This window comes from Saimiri boliviensis, chromosome 4 (genome assembly GCF_048565385.1).
Source record: "Saimiri boliviensis isolate mSaiBol1 chromosome 4, mSaiBol1.pri, whole genome shotgun sequence".
NCBI classification, from domain to species: domain Eukaryota; kingdom Metazoa; phylum Chordata; class Mammalia; order Primates; family Cebidae; genus Saimiri; species Saimiri boliviensis.
The window spans coordinates 97,689,680-97,710,987 of NC_133452.1; positions in this window are offsets into that span (position 1 = coordinate 97,689,680).

The following is a 21,308-nucleotide window of genomic DNA, read 5'->3' on the forward strand; positions in this document are numbered from 1 at the left end:
GGGAAGCTAACAGCCTCTATCAAAGGCTCAGTGTCAGTATTATGCTCAGCTGTGAGAGGCTGGGCTGAGGTTGAGTGCGTGAGCCACAGCACCCTCTATGGGCAGGACACCCTGGGCAGGCCCGTAGCACTTGAGGTGGCCCAGCAGGAAGCCTTGCCCTGTGGGGCTCTCTACAGCAGACAGTGGCAAAGCGCACGATGCACAAGACGAGGAGTGTTTTACTCCAGCACAGACTTTGTCCCTGTAAAGCCTCACCCTTCCCCATCCTGGAAGTAGAGAAACCAGCTGACAGATCTGTAGGAGACTCCTGATCCTATCCCCAGGCCTTCGTGGTCTGCCCCCCTCCTACCGATCTCACAGACTCAGCTCCCCAAACTGTTCCATGCTGTGCCCGTCTCAGTTCTGCACACTTGATGGGCCTGGTTCTGGCCTGGGGTGCCCTGCTGCTGCTGCTGCTGCTGCTTAGGGATGCAGACAATTGTACAGACCGTGGTAAGAACTTCACATGCATGATCTCTTTTAGTTTTTGTTGTTGCCTCTCTGCTCATCTGTACTCCTCACCGGGCAGGAACTTTGAGAAATGGAGCATCAACATCTGTTGTGTTCACTACTCTATTCCCAGCAAGCAGCATGGTGTGGCTCCTTCACAGGGCCTCTGGCTCCAGATCGTTGGCACACAATACATGTTTCTTTCTTTCTTTCTTTCTTTTTTTCTGAGACGGAGTCTCGTTCTGACTTCAGGCTGGAGTGCAGTGGCGCAATCTCAGCTCACTGCAACCTCTGACTCCCTGGTTCAAGGGATTTCCCTGCCTCAGCTTCCCAAGTAGCTGGGACTACAGGCAGGCGCACACCACCACGCCCAGCTAATTTTTGTATTTTTAGTAGAGAGGGGGTTTCACCATGTTGGCCAGGGTGGTCTCGATCTCCTGACCTTGTGATCCACCCGCCTCAGTCTCCCAAAGTGCTGGGATAACAGGTGTGAGCCATCGCGCCTGGCCTAACTGTTTCTTACATTGAATTTGCAGCTTGTGTAAAAATGAACCAAGACATTATGAAGTATAGTAACTTTTTTTTTTTCCTTTTGTGACTAATTTTTCTTAAGGAGCTGTGATCAGTGAAAGGAAGATGTTTCCCTAGACCTCCTCTAGAGGGCGTATCTTCCCTGGATCTTTAACATTCATTTTCAGAAGGGTAATAGGCCTTCCACAAGGAGTGGCCATCCCCTAGGAGTCCTGTCCCCGCAGATGGAGGATGTGGTGGTGCTGAGTGATGTCTCCCTGGCAGCTGGGAGTGGAGACTCCAGAGGGAGGTCTTCATGTCCAAAGGCAGGGATGTGAAAGAAGGAGAATGTGTGTGCACAGACGACTCCCCCAGCCCCTTCTTTTTTTTTTTTTTTTTTTTTTTTTTTGAGACAGGGTCTCACTCTGTCACCCAGGCTGAAGTACAGTGGTGTGATCATTATTCACTGCAGCCTCGACCTCCCAGGCTCAGGTGATCCTCCCACCTCAGCCTCCCGAGTAGCTAGGACTACAGCTATGTGCCACCATGCCTGGCTAATTTTTTGTATTTTTTTTTGTACAGACAGGGTTTCCCCATGTTGCCCAGGCTGGTCTTAAACTCCGGGGCTCAAGCAATCCATCATCTGCTTTCGCCTCTCAAAGTGGGATTACAGGTGTGAGCCACTATGCCCAGTCTAGATTTCCTTTTTTTTTTTTTTTTTTTTTTTTTAAGACAGGGTTTCACCATATTGGTCAGGATGGTCTTGAACTCCCAACCTCAGGTGATCCACCCGCCTTAGCCTCCAAAGTGCTTGGATTACAGGCGTGAGCCACCACACCCGGCCAAGATTTCCTTTTTTTAAAAAACAGTTTCAGCCGGGCGCGGTGGCTCAAGCCTGTAATCCCAGCACTTTGGGAGGCTGAGGCGGGTGGATCACGAGGTCAAGAGATCGAGACCATCCCGGTCAACATAGTGAAACCCCGTCTCAACTAAAAATACAAAAAATTAGCTGGGCATGGTGGCACGTGCCTGTAATCCCAGCCACTCAGGAGGCTGAGGCAGGAGAATTGCCTGAACCCAGGAGGCGGAGGTTGCGGTGAGCCGAGATCGAGCCATTGCACTCCAGCCTGGGTAACAAGAGCAAAACTCCGTCTCAAAAAAAAAACAAAAAAACAAAAAAATAAAAATAAAAATAAAAAAAAATAAAAAAATAAAAAACAGTTTCTCTCTGTTGCCCAGGCTGGAGTACAATGGCATGATCTTGGCTCACTGCAACCTTTGCCTTCTGGTTCAAGCGATTCTCCTGCCTCAGCCTCCCAAGTAGCTGGAAGTACAGGTGCCTGCCACCACACCCAGCTAATTTTTGTATTTTTAGTAGAGACAGGGTTTCACCATGTTGGCCAGGCTGGTCTTGAACTCCTGGCCTCAGGTGATCCACCCATCTTCCAAAGGGCTAGGATTACAGGTGTGAGCCACTGCACCCGGCCTAGACTTCCATTTTTATTTAACATCTTCCATTTCTCATCAAAGAAATGATAAAATCCAGAAAAGCACGATTATTTAATTTAACCCCACCTCTAGCTCATTTAAATGACCAGTTATTTCCAAGTCTAGATATGAAAATTTCTATTATAAGAGACTCTCCAGGACCTTCATTGAGTTCCATGTGTAGTTGTGACATTATGTGATATTGGCACATGGTTAGAAATCACCCTTGTGTAGCGGTTTAAGACGAAATATAGGCGATGCCTGGTCTCTGAAAGTGCCCTCAGACCTGATGTTACACAACCATTCTCAGCCCAACTTGCTTCCCCTCCTATTTCTATCTCTGCCTTTAGCTGGATATTTGAATGATTCAGGGGAGAAGGAGGGGAAAGGTGAGATGGCAAAAGAGACCCCAGCCACCGGAACCATGGGTCATGCCTGTAATCCCAGAACTTTGGGAGGCTGAGGTGGGTAGATCACTAAGGTCAGGAGTTCAAGACCAGCCTGGCCAACATAGCAAAAGCCTTTCTCTACAGAAAATATAAAAATTAGCTGGGAATAAAGTGCGTGCCTGTAGTCCCAGCTATTTGGGGGGCTGAAGCAGGAGAATCACTTGAACTTTCCATGTGGAGTCTGTAGTGAGCTGACATTGTGCCACTGCACTCCAGCCAGGGGGCTAAAAACAAACACACACACAAAAATGTCATTATGTGTTTTTGAAAGCAAATATGCTATAATACAGCTTGATCTGAATGTCCACCAAAATTCGTACGTTCAAATTTTTTTTTGAGACGGAGTTTCGCTCTTGTTACCCAGGCTAGAGTGCAATGGCGCGATCTCGGCTCACCGCAATCTCCACCTCCTGGGTTCAAGCAATTCTCCTGCCTCAGCCTCCTGAGTAGCTGGGATTACAGGCACGCGCCACCATGCCCAGCTAATTTTTTGTATTTTTAGGAGAGACGGGGTTTCACCATGTTGACCAGGTTGGTCTCGATCTCTTGACTTCGTGATCCACCCACCTCAGCCTCCCAAAGTGCTGGGGTTACAGGCTTGAGCCACCGCCCCCGGCCCATACGTTCAAATTTAATCTCAACTTTGGCGGTATTAGGAGGTGTGGTTATCTGGGAAGTCCTGAGGGCTCCACTCTCATGAATGAATTAGTGCCTTATAAAAGGGCTGGAGGGTTGAATTATTGTGACTAGAATTTTTAAAATATTAAATAAATAAATAAATAAAAGGGCTGGAGGGAACTAGCTTCGGCCCTTTTTGGTCCTGCCTTCCACCATGCGAGGACATGGCATTCATCTCCTCTGGAGTGTGCAGCAGCAAGGTTCCGTGCGGAAGAAGAAACCAGGTCCCTCAGCTGACACTGTACCTGCCAGCACCGTGATCTTTTGATTCCCAGCCCTCCAGATCTGTGAGAAACACGTTTCTGTTGTTTATAAATTACTCAGTCTCAGGTATTTCGTTACTGCAGCACAAACAGAGTAAGACAAGTAACAGTTTTGTGTTTACAACCCATAAGGAGGAAAATTCTGCATTTGGACTCTATCTTGGCAAATATACAGATATGATTATAACAAAATCAGTGAGGTCACAACCAGGAGCTTACCAACGTAGGCTGTGTACAAATATAACTTTAACAACAAATATAGCAAATATAGTTGACGAAGTAAACAAACACAATTTGCTATAACATTCTGACAAATGTAGTTTCCTATAACAAATAATCAAAGCCTTAAGTTTCAGGTTACAGTTTTCAGAATAGTAGTAGCCTATTACTGCCAGGCATAGTGGCTCACATGTATAATCCCAGCACTTTGGGAGGCTGAGGTGGGAGAATTACCTGAGCCCAGGAGTTTGAGACCAGCCTGGGCAACATGGTGAGATCCCATCTCTTTTATTTTTTATTTTATTTTATTTCATTTTATTTTGAGATGGAGTTTCACTCTTGTTACCCAGGCTGGAGTGCAATGGCGCGATCTCGGCTCACCGCAACCTCCGCCTCCTGGGTTCAAGCAATTCTCCTGCCTCAGCCTCCCTAGTAGCTGGGACTACAGGCGTGCGCCACCATGCCCAGCTAATTTTTGTATTTTTAGTAGAGACAGGGTTTCACCATGTTGACCAGGATGGTCTCGATCTCTTGACCTCGTGATCCACCCGCCTCAGCCTCCCAAAGTGCTGGGATTACAGGTGTGAGCCACCGCGCCTGGCCTATTTTATTAAAAGTTTTAAAATATTGGCCTGGCGTGCTGGCTCACACCTGCATGGGAATATAGGAGTCTCAGCACTTTGGGAGGCTGAAGCAGGCAGGTCACTTGAGAACAGGAGTTCAAAACCAGCTTAGCCAACATGGCAAAACCCCGTCTCTACTAAGATACAAAAATTAGCCGGCATGGTGGTGCATGCTTGTAATCCCAGCTACTTGGGAAACTGAGTCAGAGAGTCATTTGAACCTTGAAGGTGGAGGATGCAGTAGCCCAGATCACGGCACTGCACTCCAGCCTGGGTGATAGAGTGAGACCCTGTCTTAAAAGCAAAAAAAAATTGCTGGGCGTGGTGGCTCACGCCTGTAATCCAAGCACTTTGGAAGCCAAGGCGGGTGGATCACCTGAGGTTGGGAGTTCAAGACCAGCCTGACCAACATGGTGAAACCCCATCTTTAAAAAAATAAATAAAAAAAATTTTTAAATTAAAATATTATTATTATTATTATTATTCGGTTCACAGCCAAAAAAATATTATTTTAAAAAAGAAGTAGCTTACCACAAAGGCTACCTGACTTTATCTCAGTTTTAAAAATGGAATGGTAGGCTGGGTGTGGTGGTTCACACCTGTAATCCCAGCACTTTGGGAGGCCAAGGTGGGCAGATCACAAGGTCAGGAGTTCGAGAACAGCCTGGCCAACATGGAGAAACCCCGTTTGCACTAAATATACCAAAATTAGCCAAGCGTGGTGGCAGATGCCTGTAATCCCAGCTACTCTGGAGGCTGAGGCAGGAGAATCTCTTGAACCCAGGAGGCGGAGGTTGCAGTGAGCCAGGATCGTACCATTGCACTCCAGCCTGGGTGACAAAGCAAGACTCTGTCTCAAAAAAAAATTAATAAATAAGAAAAATAAAAATAATAATGGAGTGGTAGTTACCTTTACTAGAGACTGAACGTACGTAAAAGTAATCTTAAAGAGCTTTTTTGCCTTTGGCCCAATGTTGGTTCATTGTGATTTGGAGTCTACCACGACTATAACTGTATCTGTATCTGTACCTGTACCAATATCTGTATTAGTACCTATGTACCCATACCTATGTACATATGTACTTTTACCTATGCCCGTACCATCTCATCTATCCTTCCCTGAAAGGCCTCATGCCAACAAAGTTCTCATCCTGTAATGTTTCCTGCTAAGTGTCATTGCAACTACTTGTAACGTATTTGAATCAAGGCTTAGTTACACTCTCTCTTTTTTTTTTAAACGGAGTTTCTCTCTTGTTGCCCAGGTTGGAGTTCAATGGTACGATCTCAGCTCACTGAAACCTCTGCCTCCCAAATTCAAGTGATTCTCCTGCATCAGCCTCCCAAGCAGCTGGGATTACAGGCATGTGCCAACACGCCTGGCTAATTTTGTGTTTTTAGTAGAGATGGAGTTTCTCCATGTTGGTCAGGCTGACCTCAGGTGATCTGCCCACCTCGGCCTCCCAAAGTGCTGGGATTACAGGCGTGAGCCACTGGGCCCGGGCTGGCTTAATTACACTCTTTTACATTTTTAAATAATTTTTATGCCACTTCTATTACTGTAGAGGCTTCAAAGCTCGCTTTCTTCCTTCTTTCCTTCCTTCCTTTCTTTCTTTCCTTCTTTCCTTCTTTTTCTTTCTTTCTTTCTTTCTTTTTTCTTTCTCTCTCTCTGTCTCTCTCTCTCTCTCTCTCGCTCTTTTTTTTTTGAGACAAAGTTTTGCTCTGTTGCTCAGGCTGGAGTGCAATGGCGCAATCTCGGCTCACTGCAGGCTCCCAGGTTCAAGCAATTCCTGCCTCAGCCTCCCAAGTAGCTGGGATTACAGGCATGGGTCACCATGTCCGGCTAATTTTGTATTTTTAGTAAAGACAGCGTTTCTCCAGCCTGTTGGTCAAGCTGGTCTCGAACTCCCAACCTCAGGTGATCCGCTGCTTGGGCCTCCCAAAGTGCTGGGATTACAGGCGTGAGCCACCGGCCTGTTTTTTTTTTTTTTTTTTTAGATGGAGTTTTGCTCTTGTTGCCAGGCTGGGGTGCAGTGGTGCAATCTCAGTTCACTGCAACCTCTGCCTCCCTTGAGTTTTTTTTTTTTTTTTTTTTTTTTTTGAGACAGAGTTTCACTCTTGTTACCCAGGCTGGAGTGCAACGGCGCGATCTCGGCTCACCGCAACCTCCGCCTCCTGGGTTCAGGCAATTCTCCCGCCTCAGCCTCCTGAGTAGCTGGGATTACAGGCACGCGCCACCATGCCCAGCTAATTTTTTTGTATTGTTAGTAGAGACGGGGTTTCACCATGTTGACCAGGATGGTCTCGATCTCTTGACCTTGTGATCCACCCGCCTCGGCCTCCCAAAGTGCTGGGATTACAGGCTTGAGCCACCGCGCCCGGCCTCCCCTGAGTTTAAGCTATTCTCCTGCCTTAGCCTCCCAAGTAGCTGGGATTATAGGAACCCACCACCATGCCTGGCTAACTTTTTTTTTTGTTATTTTAGTAGAGATGGGGTTTCACCATGTTGTTGGTCAATCTGGTCTCAAACTCCTGACCTTAAGTAATCCACCGGGTTCGGCCCCCCAAAGTGCTGGGATTAGAGGTGGGAGCCACTGCACCCAGCCTAATGTCTGTCTGTTGATTTGACTGTAAGCTCCCTGAGGGCAGGACCAGAGCCATGTCAGTTATGGCTCATGGTTGAATCAACAGCAGATACGCTGATATATATATGAATGTATTATATATGTATATATGTGTGTATATATAATTTTCGTGTGTAATACAGCTTTGTCATCTTCCATTTAACAATCACAGTCATTCACTGGTGGAAATTTCATTGTTTTTGACATTTTACTTTTATTAATTTAATGCACACTTCTGCTTACTTCCTTAGATTAAATTCCTTATTTATTAATTTTTTTGTACAGATGGGGTCTCACTATGTTGCCCATGCTGGTCTTGAATTCCTAGGTTCAAACATCCTCCCCCCTCACCCTCCCATAGGATTACAGGCATGAGCCACCATGTCTGGCTGATTAAATTCTTTTTTTTTTTTCTTTTTTCTTTTTTCTTTTTCTCTTTTCTCTTTGGCTGATTAAATTCTTAACTTGGAATGTGTGGTGGTTCATTTTAGGTGTCACCTTGACTGGATTAAGGAATACCTACAGAACTGGTTAAGCATTAGTTCTGGGTATGTCTGTGAGGGTGCTTCCAGAGGAAATTGGTGTGTGAGTGGGTGGATTGAGTGGGGGAGATCTACTCTAAGTGTTGGCATGTATAATCCAATCAGCTGAAGGCCTGGATAGAACAAAGAGACAGAGGAAAGGTTTTTTTAAAATTTTTATCTCTTGGAGCTGGGACATAGTCTTCTCCTCTGCCCTTGGACATCAGGACTCCAGGCTCTCTGGCCTTGAGACTCCAGAAATTACACCAGTTCCCCTCCCATCCCTCTGTTCTCAGGCCTTTGGCCTTGGACTGAGAATTATAGCATTGGCTTCCTTGGTTCTGAGGATTTCATTTTTTAACTTTATTTTATAGAGACAGGGTTTTGACATGTTGCCCAGGTGGGTCTCAAACTCCTAGACTCAAGCAATCCTCCTGCCTCAGCCTCCCAAAGTGCTGAGATTACAGGCATGAGCTCCCATGCTCCCCAATTCTGAGGCTTTTAGACTTGAACTAAGCCAGATTACTGGCATCCCAGGGTCTCCATCTGGCAGAAAGTGGGACTTTTCAGCTTCCATAATTGTGTGAGCCAATTCCCCTACTAAGTCCTGTCTCATATATCTATATATCAGTAAAGCCGTATAGTCATGTGCCACAAAATGACATTTTGGTTAATGATGGACCATGTAAACCATGGTTGTTCCATAAGATTATATCTTTTTTTTTTTTTTGAAGTGGAGTCTTACTCCATTACCCTGGATGGAGTAGTGCAGTGGTATGATCTTGGCTCACTACAACCTCTGCCTCCTGGATTCAAGCAATTCTCCTGCCTCAGCCTCCCGAGTAGCTGGGATTACAGGTGCATGTCACCACACCCGGCTAATTTTCCTATTTATTTATTTATTTATTTTGAGATGGAGCCTTGCTCCCGTCACCCAGGCTGGAGTGCAATGACATGATCTGGGCTCACTGCACCTCCACCTCCCAGGCTCAAGCAATTCTCCTGCCTCGGCCTCCGGTAGCTGGAGTAGCTGATATTACAGTTGCATGCCACCATGCCCAGCTAATTTTTTTATTTTTAGAAGAGACGGGGTTTCACCATGCTGGCCAGGCTGGCCTTGAACTCCTAACCTCAGGTGATTCTCTTGCCTCAGCTTCCCAAAGAGCTGGGATTACAGGCATTAGCCACCACACTTGGCAATTTTTGTATTTTTAGTAGAGACAGGGTTTCACCATATTGGCAAGGCTGGTCTGGAACATCTGACCTCAGGTGATCTGCCTGCCACGGCCTCTCAAAATGCTGGGATTACAGGTGTGAGCCACCGTGCCTAGCCAAATAATACCATATATATATATATTTTTTAAAAGACGGGCTTTCACCATGTTGGTCAGGCTGGTCTTGAACTCCTGACCTCAGTTGATTCGCCCGCCTTGGCCTCCAAAGTGCTTGGATTACAGGCGTGAGCCACCACGCCTGACCAATAATATCATATTTTTGCTGTATCTTTTCTGTGTTTAGATTCACAGATACTTAGCATTGTGTTAGAATTGCCTACAGTTTCAGGATAGTAACATGCTGTACATGTGTGCAGCCCAGCAGCAACAGGCTGTACCATATAGTCTCTGTGTGTACTAGGCCGTACCACCTAGGTTTGTGTAAGTACACTCTATGATGTTCCCACTATGGTGAAATCCCCTAACAATGAATTTCTCAGACTGTATCCCCATCACTAAGCAACACATCACTATATATATATCCTATTGGTTTTTTCTGGACTATCCTGACTAATACGGAATGCTACATTAAAAGTTGTTGGTACTCAGCCAGGCGTGGTGGCTCACACCCGTAATTGCAGCACTTTGGGAGGTCGAGGCCGGTGGATTACTTGAGGTCAGGAGTTCAAGACCAGCCTGACCAACATGGTGAGACTCTATCTCTACTAAAAACACAAAAAAATTAACCAGGCATGGTGACACGTGCCTGTAATCCCAGCTTCTTGGGAGGCTGAGGCAGAAGAATCCCTTGAAACCAGAGGTGAAGGTTGTGGTGAGCCGAGATCACACCATTGTACGCTAGCCTGGGTGACAGAGCAAAACTACATCTCAAAAAAAAAAAAGTTGTTGGTACCTGAACTTCCAGGAAGGAAGTACCAGTTTATACTCTCAGCAGTAATGTATGGGAGTACCAGTTTGATAGGGGAAACATATTTCATCCTTCTCATTGTCTTTGAATTTTATTTAATTTATTATGTATTATATTCATGCGATTCAAAATGTCAAAGTAGTCCCTCCTGCCCCAGCACACTTGAATTTCCTGGTCATCATGCCATCTTGGTCTCCACTGCCTACTCAGGTGAGGAAATGTGGGGGATTTCCCCCACCCTAAATACTTCTTTCCTTGAGAGACAAAAGCGTTATGATGCCTGTCAGCCTAGTAGTGGTGATGTTCTTCTGCCATGGGCTGCTCAAATTCTGGTGCCTGGAGAGACCCCCATTATTGTCACTTGTGGACTTGGGACAAGTGGCCTGGAGCAGGACTCCTCCTCTGCTATGCTTCTAGAAGTTGGGCGTGTGGGGGCCCTAAAGACTCCTCTGTGTCCCTTTCTCTAGTCTGTAAACAAGTACCAGGGAGTCACTGCAGGGTAGGGAACACTCTGGAAGAACTGGAGGCCTTCTTTGCCAGAATAAATCACAAAGCCTACTCTTCCTCTTTCCAGTAACTGTCTGTCGGAGAAGAGGGGGGTCTCTCTACTCACAGGACTGGTCTCTCTCTATGCCTTGGCTGTATCATCAAACCAAGCTCTGAGATAAAGGGAGAACAACCTGAGGCAAATCAGCCATCTCTGGGTGGCAGCTCCTTTTAAACTCACAGAGCTCGACCACCCTTTGGGGATCTCTGCTCCTGGCCTGCACCCATGTTGCCTGTCAAGATAGAAGCTGCTTTTGCTCTTCACCATTTTTTTTTTCCCAGGAGTCTCATTCTGTTACCCAGGCTGAAGTGTAGTAGCACGATCTTGGCTCACTACAATCTCTGCCTCCCCGGCTCAAGCAATTCTCCTGTCTCAGCCTCCCGAGTAGCTAGCATTACAGGCGCCCACCACCATGTCCGGCTAATTTTTGTATTTTTAGGAGAGATGAAGTTTCACCGTGTTGGCCAGGCTGGTCTCGAACTCCTGACTTCGTGATCCACCTGCCTTGGCCTCCCAAAGTGCTGGGATTACAGGCTTAAGCTGCTGTGCCCAGCCCTTCACTCTTAATTATCTTGGTGTTTACAGTGAGATGAGAACTTCCTAAGGAAATCTTTCTTCAGTTCCTCACTGTTGAGAACGATGTACTAACAGCATCTGTCTGCCTTCTATTATATGACATAATAGTATTTTATTGTCTGTTTCTCTGCCACTCTGAAACTGGAAGATCTAGGAGGAAAGAGATGGTCTCCTTCATTAGCGTAGCCCAAAAGCCTTGCACAGTGCACAGCAGCACAGAGTGAGCACTTCAGAAATGTTTAACAATGGAACTTGATAACAGAATGTCCTATTAAAGTGATTTTTAATAATTTCATTGAGAAATAAAAATTACCCTTTTAAAGTGTATAATGCAGTTTGTTTTGTTTATTTGTTTGTTTGTTTTTTGAGATGGAGTTTCACTCTTGTTGCCCAGGCTGGAGTGCAATGGCGTTATCTTGGCTCACCACAACCTCCGCCTCCCGGGTTCAAGCAATTCTCCTGCCTCAGTCTCCCAAGTAGCTGGGATTACAGGCATGAGCCACTGTGCCTGGCTAATTTTGTATTCTTAGTAGAGGTGGGGTTTCTCCATGTTGCCCAGGCCGGTCTCTGACTCCTGACCTCAGGTGATCTGCCTGCTTCGGCCTCCCCAAAGTGCTGGGATTATAGGTGTGAGCCACAATGTCTGGCTTTTTTTTTTTTTTTTTTTTTTTGAGACAGGCTTTCATTCTGTCTCCCAGGCTGGAGCGCAGTAGCACAATCTTGGCTCATTGCAACCTCTGCCTCCCTGGTTCAAGTAATTCTCCTTCCTCAGCCTCCTGGTAGCTGAGATTACAGGTGCATGTCACCATGCCTGGCTACTTTTTTGTATTTTTAGTAGAGACAAGGTTCCACCATATTGACCAGGCTGGTCTTAAGCTCCTGACCTCAAGTGATCCACCTGCCTCAGTCTCCCAAAGTGCTGGGATTACAGGCGTGAGCCACCTCGCCTGGACTGCCTGGCCTTTTAGATGTGTTTTCATAGATTTTTTTGTTTGTTTCTCTGTATGTTTGTTTCTCTGTATGTTTGTTTCTGTCTTTGGAATTTCTCTTTTATTATTATTTTTTTCTTTTTTTGGAGACAGGGTCTCACTCTGTTGCCTACGCTGGAGTACAGTGGTGTGATAGTAGCTCACTGTGGCTGGGCGCAGTGGTTTATGCCTGTAATCCTAGCACTTTGGGAGGCCGAGGTGGGTGGATCACCTGAGGTCCAGAGTTCAAGACCAGCCTGGTCATCATGGTGAAACCCCATCTTTAAAAAGAAAAGAAAAGAAAAGAAAAGAGCTCACTTAATCTCTAACTGCCAAGCTCAAGGGATCTTCCTGCCTCAGCATCCTGAGCACCTACGACTACAGGCGCATGCCACCACACCCGTCTAATTAAAAGAAAAAAATATTGTAGAAACAGTGTCTCCCTATGTTGCTCAGTCTGGTCTCAAACTCCTGGCCTCAAGTGATCCTCCTGTCTCAGGCTCCCAAAGCTCTGGGATTATAGGTATGAACTACCAAGCCCAGCTCTGTCTTTGGGATTTCAACTCTGCAGTGTATGGATAGAAGAAAAGCTGGAAGGTAATACACCAAAATACTAACAAGGGTATCTCTGCCCAGCAGAATGAGGAGTGCTTTTCCTCTAAATTTTGTACATGCAGCTGGAGGCCATTATCCTAAGCAAATTAACATAAACAGAAAAGTGAATTAACTCAGGGATAGAAAGCCAAATACTGCATGTTCTCACTTATAAGTGGAGCTAAACACTGGGCACTCAGGGACATAAAGATGGCAACAACAGACACTGGGGACTACTAGAGGGTGAATGGGGGTGGGGGAAAGAGTTGAAAAGCCATGCTCAGCACCTGGGTAAGGGAATCCTTTGTACCCCAAACCTCAGCATCATGCAATGAACCCGGATAACAAACCTGCACATGTAGCCCTCGATTCTAAAATAAAACTTAAGCCAGGTTCAGAGGCTTGCACCTGTAATCCCAGCACTTTGGGAAGCTGAGGGGGGCGAATTACCTGAGGTCAGGAGTTTGAGACCAGCCTGGCCAACATGGGATTACAGGCATGGTAAAACCCCATCTCTACTAAAACTACAAAATTTAGCCAGGCACAGTGGCTCATGCCTGTAATCCCAGCTATTTGGGAGACTGAGATAGGAGAATCACTTGAGCTGGGGAGGCAGAGGTTGTAGTGAGCCAAGATAGTGTTACTGCACTCCAGCCTGGGCAACTGAGCAAGACTCTGTCTCCAAAAAAAAAAAAAAAAGCAAAAGAAAATACATGAACAGGCCGGGTGCAGTGACTTACAATTGTAATCCCAGCACTTTGGGAAGCTGAGGCGGGTGGATCACCTGAGTTTGGGAGTTTGAGACCAGCCTGACCAACATGGAGAAACCCTGTCTCTACTAAAAATACACAATTAGCTGGGCGTGGTGGCATATGCCTGTAATCCCAGCTGCTCGGGAGGCTGAAGCAGGAGAATTGCTTGAACCAGGAGGCGGAGGTTGTGGTGAGCCGAGATCGCGCCATTGCACTCCAGCCTGGGCAACAAGAGCAAAACTCCCTCTCAAAAAAAAAAAAAAGAATAAATAAAATAAAAGTTTAAATATAAATAAATTTTCTATAGTAAAAAGGTACCAATTGATTGATTGTTGTTGCTTATTTATTTATTTATTTTTTGAGACTGAGTCTCATTCTGTTGCTGAGGCTGGAGGGCAGTGACATGGTCTTGGCTTACTGCAACCCCTCTGCCTCCTGGGTTCAAGCAATTCTCGTGTCTCAATAGCTGGAACTACAAGCATACACCACCTCACCTGGCGAATTTTGGTATTTTTGGCAGAGATGGGGTTTTGCCAGGCTAGTATCAAACTTCTGACCTCAGGCGATCCACCTGCCTCGGCCTCCCAAAGTGCTGGGATTACAGTCGTGAGCCACTGTGCACAGCCAAAAAGGTACTAATTTAAGGAAGGAAAATAATTTAGAGTGGACTCAAAAAAAGAAAAAAAAAAAAAAGCCAGGTGCAGTGGTTCAGACCTGTAATCCCAGGACTTTGGGAGGCCGAGGCAGGTAGATCTTGAGGTCAGGAGTTCAAGACCAGCCTGGCCAATATGGTGAAACCTGTCTCTACTAAAAATACAAAAATTAGCCAAGTGTGGTGCCACACACCTGCAATCCCAGCTACTTGGGAGGCTGAGGCAGAAGACTTGTCTGAACCAGGGAGGTGGAAGTTGCAGTGAGCCAAAATCACACCACTGCCCTGCAGCCTGGGCAACAAAGTGTGGGACAACCACATGTACCTCCCGAGAAGATGCGTTTCAAAGTCCAAAAGAGAGGGGACTGCATTAAATGACACTGCAAAATCACAATAAATCGAATCCAGAATGTGACACAATAAACTTTATTTTTTAAACGAACAGAGGGGATTTTCAAAGTGGGGAGCAGGGGCCTGAGCGAGGTGGCTTATTGCTGTAATCTGAGCACTTTGGGAGAGTGAGGAGGGAGGATCCCTTAAGCCCGGTAGTTTGAGACCATCCTGGGCAATATAGTGAGACCTCGTCTCTACAAAAACAATTTTTTTTTTTTTTTTTTTTTTTCCCGAGACGGAGTTTCGCTCTTGTTACCCAGGCTGGAGTGCAATGGCGCGATCTCGGCTCACCGCAACCTCCGCCTCCTGGGTTCAGGCAATTCTCCTGCCTCAGCCTCCCGAGTAGCTGGGATTATAGGCACACGTCACCATGCCCAGCTAATTTTTTGTATTTTTAGTAGAGACGGGGTTTCACCTTGTTGACCAGGATGGTCTCGATCTCTTGACCTCGTGATCCACCCGCCTCGGCCTCCCAAAGTGCTGGGATTACAGGCTTGAGCCACCGCGCCCAGCCAAAAACAATTTTTAAAATTGCCAAGTATAGTGACATCTGCCTGTAATCTGGGCTACTCAGGAGGCTGTAGTGGAAGGATCCCTTGAGCCCAGGAGTTTGAGGTAACAGTGAGCCTTGACTGTGCCACAGCACTCCAGCCTGGGCAACAGAGCTGGTCCCTATCTCTCGAAATAAAAAATACAAAAGTTAGGCACAGTGACTCACACCTGTAAACCTAGCACTTAGGGAGGCTGAGGCAGGAGGGTCGCTTGAGGCCAGGAATTCGAGACGAGCCTGGCCAATACAGTTAGACCCCATCCCTTCATTAAAAGAAAAGTTGAAGAGCTGGCACTGGCACAGAGAGATGGAAAAGACCAACTAACTAAATGTAATCTGTGCATCTTGTTCAGATCCTGATTATAAAATCAACTGCAGGCCAGGTTCATTGGCTCATGCCTGTAATCCCAGCTCTTTGGGAGGCCGAGGTAGGTGGATCACTTGAGGTCAGGAGTTTGAGACCAGCCTGGCCAACATGGGGAACCCCCCCTCTCCACTAAAAAAAAGCCAAAAAGTTGCCAGGCACGGTTGTGCACGCCTATAATCCCAGCTACGTGGGAGGCTGAGGCAGGAGAATTGCTTGAACCCAGAAGACAGAGGTTGCAGTCAGCCAAGATCACACCACTGCACTTCAGTCTGGGTGACAGAGACTCCATCTCAAAAAATAAAATAATAAAATAAAATTAACCACAAAGACAGTTTAGAGATAATTAGAGAAAATTGAACACAGACTGATTATTAGGTGATATCAAGGAATTATTGCCTTTTTTTCTTTGAGACGGAGTTTTGGCTAACACCCTTTTTGGCCTTAGCCCACTTGCACCAGGTGAATATAAAACAATAATAATAAAAAAATTTAGGGCCGGGCGCGGTGGCTCAAGCCTGTAATCCCAGCACTTTGGGAGGCCGAGGCGGGTGGATCACGAGGTCAAGAGATCGAGACCATCCTGGTCAACATGGTGAAACCCCGTCTCTACTAAAAATACAAAACATTAGCTGGGCATGGTGGCACGTGCCTGTAATCCCAGCTACTCAGGAGGCTGAGGCAGGAGAATTGCCTGAACCCAGGAGGCGGAGGTTGCGGTGAGCCGAGATCGCGCCATTGCACTCCAGCCTGGGCAACAAGAGTGAAACACTCCGTCTCAAAAAAAAAAAAAAAAAAAAAAAAAATTTAGAAAAAGAGCTGGAGTTTCACTCTTTCACCCAGGCTGGAGTACAATGGCAGGCTCTTGGCTCACTTAAACCTCCACCTCCCGGGTTCAAGCTATTCTTTTGCCTCAGCCTGAGTAGCTGAGATTATAGATGCACACCACCATGCTCGGTTAATTTTTTTGTGTTTTTAGCAGAGATAGGGTTTCACCACGTTGGCAAGGCTAGTCTCGAACTTCTGATCTCAGGTGATCCTCCCATCTCAGTCTCCCAAAGTGCTGGGATTACAGGCGTGAGCCACTGGGCCTGGCCAATTATTGTCCATTTTGCTGGTATAATAATAATATTGTGAGCCTAACATGGTGGCATGTGCCTGTAGTGGAGGCTGAGGTAGGAGGATCACTTGAGCACAGGAATTTGAGGCTACAGTGAGCTACGATGACACCTGTGAATAACCACTGTACTCCAATGTGAGTGAGGGAGATCTCTAAACAAAATGATACTGTGAATATATGAACATATGTGTGTATTTTCCAGTGAAATTATGGAATTTCCTTTAAAATAATTTAAAAAAAAAAAAGGTCTACAAGCTAAGAAAGGCTTCAGTGTGCAAATGGTTTTTCTTGTGAATTTTAGGATGGGGCCATAAAAGGGACTCACGGAGGGATAATCTGGCCCATTAAGGAAGAGTAAGTCAAGCTGGGAGCAGAAGTGTGCAAGTCCTTGTGACTCCTATGGCCAAACGGGATAGGGCTTTCCTACTCTAAAACCAAGTGGTCCAGGGGTCAAGGCAGTGGGGAATCAACCTTCTGGGAGGAGGTAGCAGATGCAGAAAAATACCTGCAAGGGTCAGGGCCCAAGCCATACACCTGGGAGAGTGGACACCGGAAATACTTGGGGTAGGATGGAGATACAAAGGTTGACATCTTTCAGATGTAATCAAGGTCACTTCATGGTCCACCTTGCCATCTGTGGATAGGCCTGCAAAGAGCTGGGTAGAAGAGAAGGAGTTATCAGAGAAGCCAAGAAGAGAAGCAGGAGGAGGAAGGGGACGTGGGGTCCAAGAACATGATTTCCAGCATGAGAAATCCTCCGCAGCATGCAAAGAGATCTCTAGGAGGGTTGGGAAGGAACTGTCAAAGGTGATGCCGCTTAACCATCTCCTGAGATGAGGAAATGGGAGAGACTTTGGCAGGATCAGGCATTGGGGACTCTAATGACTCCCTCCCTTAGCGCAACATCAAGGCCTTGGAGAGAACTGACACCTTTATAACATCAAGACTTTCTCTCCAAGTATATCGTATATATTTCCACTTATTTAAATTTTTTTTTTTTTTTTTTTTTTTTTTTTTTTTTTTTTTTAGACGGAGTCTCGCTCTGTCTCCCAGGCTGGAGTGTAGTGGCGTGATCTTGGCTCACTACCACCTCCACCTCCTGGGTTCAAGCGATTCTCCTGCCTCAGCCTCCTGAGAAGCTGGGATTACAGGCGTGTGCCACCACGCCCGGCTACTTTTTGTATTTTTACAAAAAAGAGACAGGGTTCCACCATATTGGCCAGACTAGTTTCAAAATTCTGACCTTGTGATCTGCCTGCCTCAACCTCCCAAAGTGCTGGGATTACAGGCATGAGCCACTGTGCCCAGCCTTTAAAAAATTTTTTTAAATTTTTTATTTTTTAGACGGAGTCTTGGTCTGTGGCCAGGCTGGAGTACAGAGTGCAGTGGCTCGATCTCCACTCACTGCAACCTCTACCTCCTGAATTTAAGCAATTCTCCTGTCTCAGCCTCCCCAGTAGCTGGGACTACAGGGACGCCACCACGCCCAGCTAATTTTTGTATTTTTAGTAGAGACAGGGTTTCACCATGTTCATCAGAATGGTCTCGATCTCTTGACCTCGTGATCTGCCCACCTTGGCCTCCCAAAGTGCTGGGATTACAGGCGTGAGCCGTCAAACCTGGCCTAGATTTTCTTTAATATCTTCCAGTAGCCGGGCGTGGTGAAGCATGTACATCTACTGTTAAATTTATTCATTTTTTTCTTTAAGTGTCTCTCACAGTACGTTAAATATATTCCTAAGTAGTTTATGTTTTTGTTGCTATTGCAAATGTATATTTTCCTTAACATTTTTACTGAGATATAAGATGAAGTACACAAATCAAGCTAAATTTTTTTTTAAGAGCCCAAATCCACATTTATTTTCATTAGTTTAAATCCTTGAGGGGTAGCGTATCACTCGGATTCTCTGTTCAATAGCCTTAGCAGGAAGATTGCTTCGGAATTTGGCACAACCATGCCACTGTCTCCGTGGGCCCGAGTTGTCTTTCCTCAGATTACTCTGGTTTTGCTCCGCTTGCCGCCAGGAGTCACTGTGTTGTTCTTTGCTTTGTATACATAACCGTATCTCTTGCCCAAATAGAACTGTTTCATCTATAAACACCTTTAATTTTAAGAAGAGCTGTGTGCTCCCTTTGGTTCCAGAGACCCCCACTTACAGCTGGAAAAATGGCCTTGAACCACAGACATAGCTGCAGACACAGTTCCTTTTAGAAGTCCTGTTCCCAGTCACCGGAGCCAAGATGGCGGGAAGAGGTGGTTTTTTGTTGTTGTTGTTTTTGTTTTTTCAGAGGGAGTTTCTTGTTGCCAAGACTGGAGTGCAGGCAGGATCTTGGCTCACTGCAACCCCTGCCTCCCAGGCTCAATTCTCCTGCCTCAGCCTCCCAAGTAGCTGGGATTACAGGTGCCTGCTCCCATGCCTGGCTAATTTTTTGTATTTATAGTAGAGTCCAGGTTTCACCATGTTGGCCAGGCTGGTCTCCAACTCCTGACCTCAGGTGATCCACTCGTCTCAGCCTCCTAAAGTGCTGGGATTACGAGCGTGAGCCACTGCACCCGCCTGAGCTTAATTTTTACACATGTAAATATTCAGGTAACCATTAAAAGTTACACTTTCTAATTGGTATTGCTGAAGATGGAAATGCAATTGATCTTGTAAATTGATTTTTTCCCTCTATTGATATTTTTACCCATCGACCTTGCTAAACTCATTTATCAATTCTATCTGAATTTTATCTTAGCATTGCTACGCATGCAATAATTTCATCTGCAAATATTAACATTATTATTTCTTTGTAATCCTTACATATTTGTTGCTTATTGGACTGGCTATGACTTCCATTATTGTATTGAGGAGGATTATTGAGGGCAGGCATCCTTGCCTTGTTCTCCATCCTGAAAGGAAGGCTTTCAACATTTTACCATTATGGTGATGTGTTTTGTGAAATTTTTGAAGATGTCCTTTATCAGCTTATGGAGTTTTAAAAAAATCAATGGGTATTGAATATTTTGAGTAGACTTACTGCATCAATTAAGACGAATCAATTTCCCCTCTTTAATCTGCTAATGGGTCTATATTTTGCTTAGTGTAACATTTAAAAAAAAAAATTGAGACCGGGCGCGGTGGCTCAAGCCTGTAATCCCAGCACTTTGGGAGGCTGAGGCGGGTGGATCACGAGGTCGAGAGATCGAGACCATCCTGGTCAACATGGTGAAACCCCGTCTCTACTAAAAATACAAAAAATTAGCTGGGCATGGTAGCACGTGCCTGTAATCCCAGCTACTCAGGAGGCTGAGGCAGGAGAATTGCTTGAACCCAGGAGGCGGAGGTTGTGGTGAGCCGAGATCGCACCATTGCACTGCAGCCTGGGTAACAAGAGCGAAACTCCGCCTCAAAAAAAAAAAATTGATAAATATCTTTGCTATGTGTTTCTTCTCAGGTGTCTCTTCTCAGTTCTCCCCTTTTCCCTTCCATTGTTGGTTTTCCCCACTTTCTTTCTTTACTTTTCTTTTTACTGTGTTCTCTTCAAGCACCTGATTTTTGGAGTTTTCTCAGGATATCAAAGGGTGGGGGGGTGGCAACATGGGTTTCAGACAGTGTCTCCTCACAATCTGCTCCTCTCTACAAGCTTGTTTGAAGCCAAGTTAAAGCAACGGATAGAAGATGATAGCGTGGGTGCCAGACCTGCCAATTTCCAACTGTACACCAAACCCCCTGAACAGACACTTTAGGCCTCTGCTTTTCAGTTTCATAAATAAAACCCTGTCCTGACTACCTCCAGGACTGGATGGACTCGCAGATGAGTGGTAGAACGACTTTGCAAACTAGCACCTTTTTCACACGTAAGGGGTTGCTGCTCTTTGTGGGTAACTCCCCATATAGGCACCAAAGAAAGAGCTAAGCAGAACCCTGGCACGATTAAGGCCTGAAGAATACCTCAGTTTATAGTGTTACTCCTCAGTTATTTCCCTTTATATAATCCTCTATATATAATCATATATGAGTTCATAGTATGAATGCCTAAAGAATATTTCCCTACATATATATATATAAAATAATATCTTAGTTCATAATTGGAGGAGTGCCTAAGTAGACAAAGTACAGAGCATGAATTAGGGAATAAGCAGCTTATAATCAGGAATGCCTAGAGCAGACACAGTGCAGAGCATGATTTAAGGGAAAACAGTTATATCAGGACAAGGATCCATGGCCCAGGCGGCAGCGTTCAGTATCGTAAAGATACCCGCTGTGTGGCAGGCTTGGGGCGAGAGCCGCTCCTCCTGATAAAGGAGTTGTAGGACCTTGCTCCAGTTCTTGTGGAAGGCTGCCCTCAGAACGGCCATCCACCTTGGTGACTGTGAACTTTATCAGCTCTTGTTACTGTGCTGCTTGAAAAGCATCTTCCTATAGAACTCATTGGAAGCTGCCAGTGGGTGGCGGTAGACCCTGACAGCTCTGTCACTACTGTGTCACTTAAAGCATCCCCCCATAAATCTTCTTAGATAGATAGAGGTATGACACCCACCTCCATGCCTCGATGACCTAATGGGGGTAGACCCCTTGTTTTACTGCTCAGGACCCTCCCTATCACTATCCTTAAAGATGACTTCACTCACTGCCCTGCCCCCTAACCTATACACAATAAATACTCAGCTTCTGGACATTCGGGACCTCACCTGACTCCACTCATAGGTGGCGTGGCCCCCCAGCCCAGCTGCATTTTCCTTGTACTTCCGTGTCCTATCTATTTTTCAGATCCTGCACCTCAGCACAGCATAAGGGACACCCCA